At 37.7% G+C, this 4631-nt stretch overlaps 1 long non-coding RNA gene across 1 annotated transcript; it reads left to right on the top strand.

Moving 5' to 3' along the window:
* Positions 1–548: 548 nt before the first annotated feature.
* Positions 549–4326, top strand: LOC127495707 (uncharacterized). The gene is made up of 3 exons (XR_007925169.1): positions 549–726; positions 3477–3519; positions 3628–4326. It is a non-coding gene; the product is annotated as an uncharacterized LOC127495707 (long non-coding RNA).
* The last annotated feature ends 305 nt before the right edge of the window (positions 4327–4631 follow it).

Raw genomic sequence — 4631 nt, forward strand, 5'->3', positions numbered from 1 at the left:
TAAAATATACCTCAGCTCTTTAAGGACGGTAATGGATGTACCTCCACCTTAAAGGCTGTAACCGTTATCCTGCAGGACAGAGTCATTGTCCTTAAGTACATACGGCTTTCATAATTCGAAAACACCTCGAAATAGAGGTAGCGAGAATAAAAGCACCATACATTCAGTCCTCGCCACATCTCGTAATTATGTGGCAAAACACCCCGACGCACGACAAACATTCATCGTTTGTAAAATGCTTTAGTGCCAATGGCCAGCTTGGGGTTAAAAAAAAAAAAATCTGTCTCCATACTAAACTTCTTGGTCACTCTGAACTATGCAAAAAGTGCATGTGGTCAAGGATGAATAAAAACCTTTGTGAAAACAATTTTTTCTGTTGTGCATCTATGTACGAGGGATGCACGGTGTGTGTGTGTGTGTGTGTGTGTGTGTGTGCGTGCGTGCGTGTGTTGGGGTGCATGCATTTATTTATTTCTTTTCTGCCTTAAAAACAGATGGTTCCTTGTGCTGAACGGAAGTTGTGTTAACTCGGTTGGCTCGTGATTGGTGGCTGCCGTCCAACGGCAACACGGGTATCGGGGAGGGGTGTTAGTAGAAGTGCAGTTCGCCTACTTCAGATGTGCTGTGAACAGAACAGAAGGAAGTGGTACGTACTGTTGCGCCGTACTCCTCGTGTCTTAGCGATGCAGCACGGGCCATGATGGGCAACAACCCTCCAGCGCTCTTGTGAGTCCAGACATATGTAACTGTGTAAACACTGCGTTGGAAGAAAAGCTGGTGTTGTCGGCGTCTTGTAGCGAAAGTCAGCCAAAGAGCTCGCCGTTAAGTCCTGCTGGGAAGAACATAGGGTGTTTATTTATTGTGCGCTCCAGACCAGTTGTGCCTCTCAGTGGTTTATTAGGCTAATATTTCAATATAAGTATATAAGTAGTGTAACAATGTGGTAATGAGTAAAAGTAGTAAAATTTTTACTAGGGTTTATGTCCTAGTTTTTCCTCTTACAGGAAAACAGACCAAAAATATTACACTTAGGGGCATGTACAAATTTTTGTCTTGAATAAGAATGTCCTTCCCCCAATACCTTCAAGTTCTGACTAGTAATAGCAATAACTGCAATAAATTAAGGATATATATTAGTGTTGTCATGATACTGGAATTTCTAACTTCGATACTATACCTTGAAAAATATCAATAATCGATACCATTCTCGATACCATGGGAAAAAACTGCCATATATACCACCACACAGATATTTTTATTATCATCTCATAATTTTGTGATAATTTGGGTAATTTTACTGCAATAGCTTTCCCAAAGCACAAGGAGGCTTTATTTGAAACAAAAAATTTACAAAAAAGTTTTAAGTTTTTAAGGTGGGTCTAACAGTATGCTAGTATTTAGGTAAGAAACACTACAAAAATTAAATAAAGTAATTACATGTAAAAATAAAATAATAAATAACACTGGATGGTCTTTCTTGTAAAAATTAATAACAGATTAATGCTTACAATTAAAGTTACAAGCAGCGAGTTATTTTCTTTTTGTCTGTTGTTTTTTGATTAAAGGTGCTGTATGCGATTTCTCAAATTCATTGTTGAAACACTTGATATTTGAAATCAACCCAAACAAACCCACCCCTCTCTTCATTGCTCCGCCTCCAAAACTCACACTCCAATCCTAACCACCCGGCTCTGAGTCAGTCTCGAACCCCGGAAAACAGACCACACCGCATTCTCTAACGGGCGTCAGTGTGCAGTAGTTTAACTGCAAAACTCTCTGTTACACACACAATGCAAGAGTGGATGTCTGTTTATCACAGCTGACGCGCAACAAAATGCTTCACGAAAAATAAAGCGCAGATGATGAACGAACGTTCGAATAGACCCGCTGTAAATATGTACGGTAAAATTCCGTCATTTCCTGTTTAAAAGTAGTTTTGCATTTTTCAAGCATGGAAGCACTTGAAGAAACATTCAGTTGTGTTTTGTAGGCGGTAGGACAAGTCTGTGGCAAACCTCAAGCATTTTCCACATACCATTCAGAGCAAAAAGAAGATCGAAAGCACTTGCCAGAGGCACAAAACTAATTTTAGCTTTAGCTAAGTGCCTATTACCATCATAATTCAATCAGAATTTAATTAATAAATCGTTTGACCGGACCTAACTGTTATATATAGTTTATATATTTAGATTATATGTGTTTGCGCACACGGTATCAGGAAGCAACGTTTACCCACATGACGACAGGGAGGTGACGGCGGTGCGTAAATCGAGTTACCCCTCCCACCTCTGCTAGTTTTACTGAGATGTCTTATCCCGTGCGAATTGGCCATTAATATTACAGATGTCCTGAGGTAAAATTACATTACTCCACCTGCCCATGTAAAACTAATCCCGTCCGAATAAAGCTTAAGAGCTTATGCGCGGATCCAATATACGGTTACACAACATGCGCTGTCTTTTTCAACTATTTACGACCGTTTACACACAAAACACCATGAAAACAACTCAATTTGGCACTCGCGGCTTTATGTGAGAACCACTTATATAAGATCAGTTTTGCGTGTTTTTGGTGTGAACACGATATATATATACATATATACACACACACACACACACACACACACACACACACACACAAACAACCTTTCAAAAGTTGGTAAGATGTTTTTGAAAGAAGTTTCCTGTGCTTGTGTCTCTTGTACAATTTAAAACAACTTCTACTGTAATACATTTAAAAATGTCATTTATTCCTGTGATGAATTTTCAGCATCATTTCAGTGCCACATGATCCTTCAGAAATCATTCTAATCTAATATGCTGATTTGCTGTTCAAGAAATCTTACTGATCGCAAACCTTTGAACAGTAGTGTAGACACTGATAGGACCTGTTGCTTTGTGCGATGTACAGACATTTTCTTGTTCCTTTCCACAACTAGAGAAGCAAATAACTTAATAAATAATAACACGTTATCCTCAATATAAAATCACGTATGTTAGAAGCTGGGAGGAAACCAAAGCAAACAATCAAAAAACATTATTTTTGTCATTATGTAAAATAGCCATACCCTTTGTGCCATCTTCATCTTTTAGACATATGTAAACAATGCTAACAACAGCATTATGTTTTCAATTTTCCGCTGCTCTGCGCAGACGATCTGAAATCATTTATCTCGGATTCAAAACAATGGGATCCCTCCATATGGTTTTATTTGTGTGCATCTGGCTCAGCAAGCAGCATACAGTTACCATCCTATATTTCCAGCTTTATTCGCACCTAGCAATGAAAGCCAATGTGAAAATTGAAGGCAGAAGGATCGTGTAACGGGATTAATTAGACAAGGCCAAGTGAAGTCACACTCTTCATGGCAACACACTTGAACCTTCAATTACGCACTGCACAAAGCAATTAAAAGCCTCCCTTTCTTGCTCTGTCCTATGGAGTCTACCTGTTACTGCTGTTTGCTTTCTCTGTAGGGTCCCCCCGGGGCACCAGGCAGACTCCAGGTCCAATCCGCAGGTCGGTAATTACAATTGATCAATTGTTGTCGGGAGGTGAAATGACTTGGTTGTTTTAGCCAGAGCTCAATTTGAGGTGTCCATTTTTAACGGGTTATTTATATGGCAGGTGGTTAGGAAAAGAAAAGAGAAGAGGGAGGAGGTAGAGAGATGAAGAGAGGAGCTGGAAGAAGAAATCGGGAGAGAGAAGACTATTTGGCGATTTCTAATCGCTGATAGATCTTGGCTTTTTCCTTTTCATTGTTTCTGGAGTCATTGGGTAGCTGGATGAACTCGGGACGGAATTGGCCAATTTTACACACTTTCAGCCGAAACTGTTCAATTTCTCCCTCTGAAATGATTTATATACATTTGCCATAAGCAATTTGAGTCTAACAACTTTTGTACAGAGGTTACACTCTCTGATAAATGGATTTTTGCTGCTTAGTCATTTTGTTTATTAGAGTTAATGCAACACAATTCTTGAAACATTTGTCACAAATTAATTTTGTGCAATTTTGCATGCAGTTAACTGAAATTTGTAAAACAGAAGTTTACCTAATCAATTTTAGTTGTGACATGAATACATTTTGTTGGCCTGTATTGTTGATGTGTTTGCTCCTTTGCCCTCAGCTTGCCCGATATTAATTTCAAATTAAAAAAAAAAAAAATTATTTGTGACAAAATTAACTGGCTAGAACCTGTTAAATAAATTAATTAGTGCTGTTAATCGATTTAAAAAATTAACTAATCACATTTTTTCTGTGATTAATCGCAATTAATCACACCTAACATTAAAGTTTTTATATATATTTATATTGCAATTTAATCTCCAGATTACTGTAAAAAGTATATTTTATATACAGAAGTTGAATAAAGTTATCAAACACTTCACAGTCTTCACTGCATAAATTATAAATTAAATATAGATTAATCCTTATTAAAGCTATAAGTCAAGAGCAGTAAGTGATTTTCTTTTTCTTTTGTTGTTTGATTAACATTAACGACAGACTGCAGCAGGTTTATTAGGCTGCTGTCACTTTAAGACCTGACGCACATGCACATGACACACATCTTATTTTCTCACAACTCTTAACGTTCATTTAAGACTTTATTTAACTCAGTTTAGACTGT

The sequence above is a fragment of the Ctenopharyngodon idella genome, chromosome 15 (genome assembly GCF_019924925.1).
Source record: "Ctenopharyngodon idella isolate HZGC_01 chromosome 15, HZGC01, whole genome shotgun sequence".
NCBI classification, from domain to species: Eukaryota; Metazoa; Chordata; class Actinopteri; order Cypriniformes; family Xenocyprididae; genus Ctenopharyngodon; species Ctenopharyngodon idella.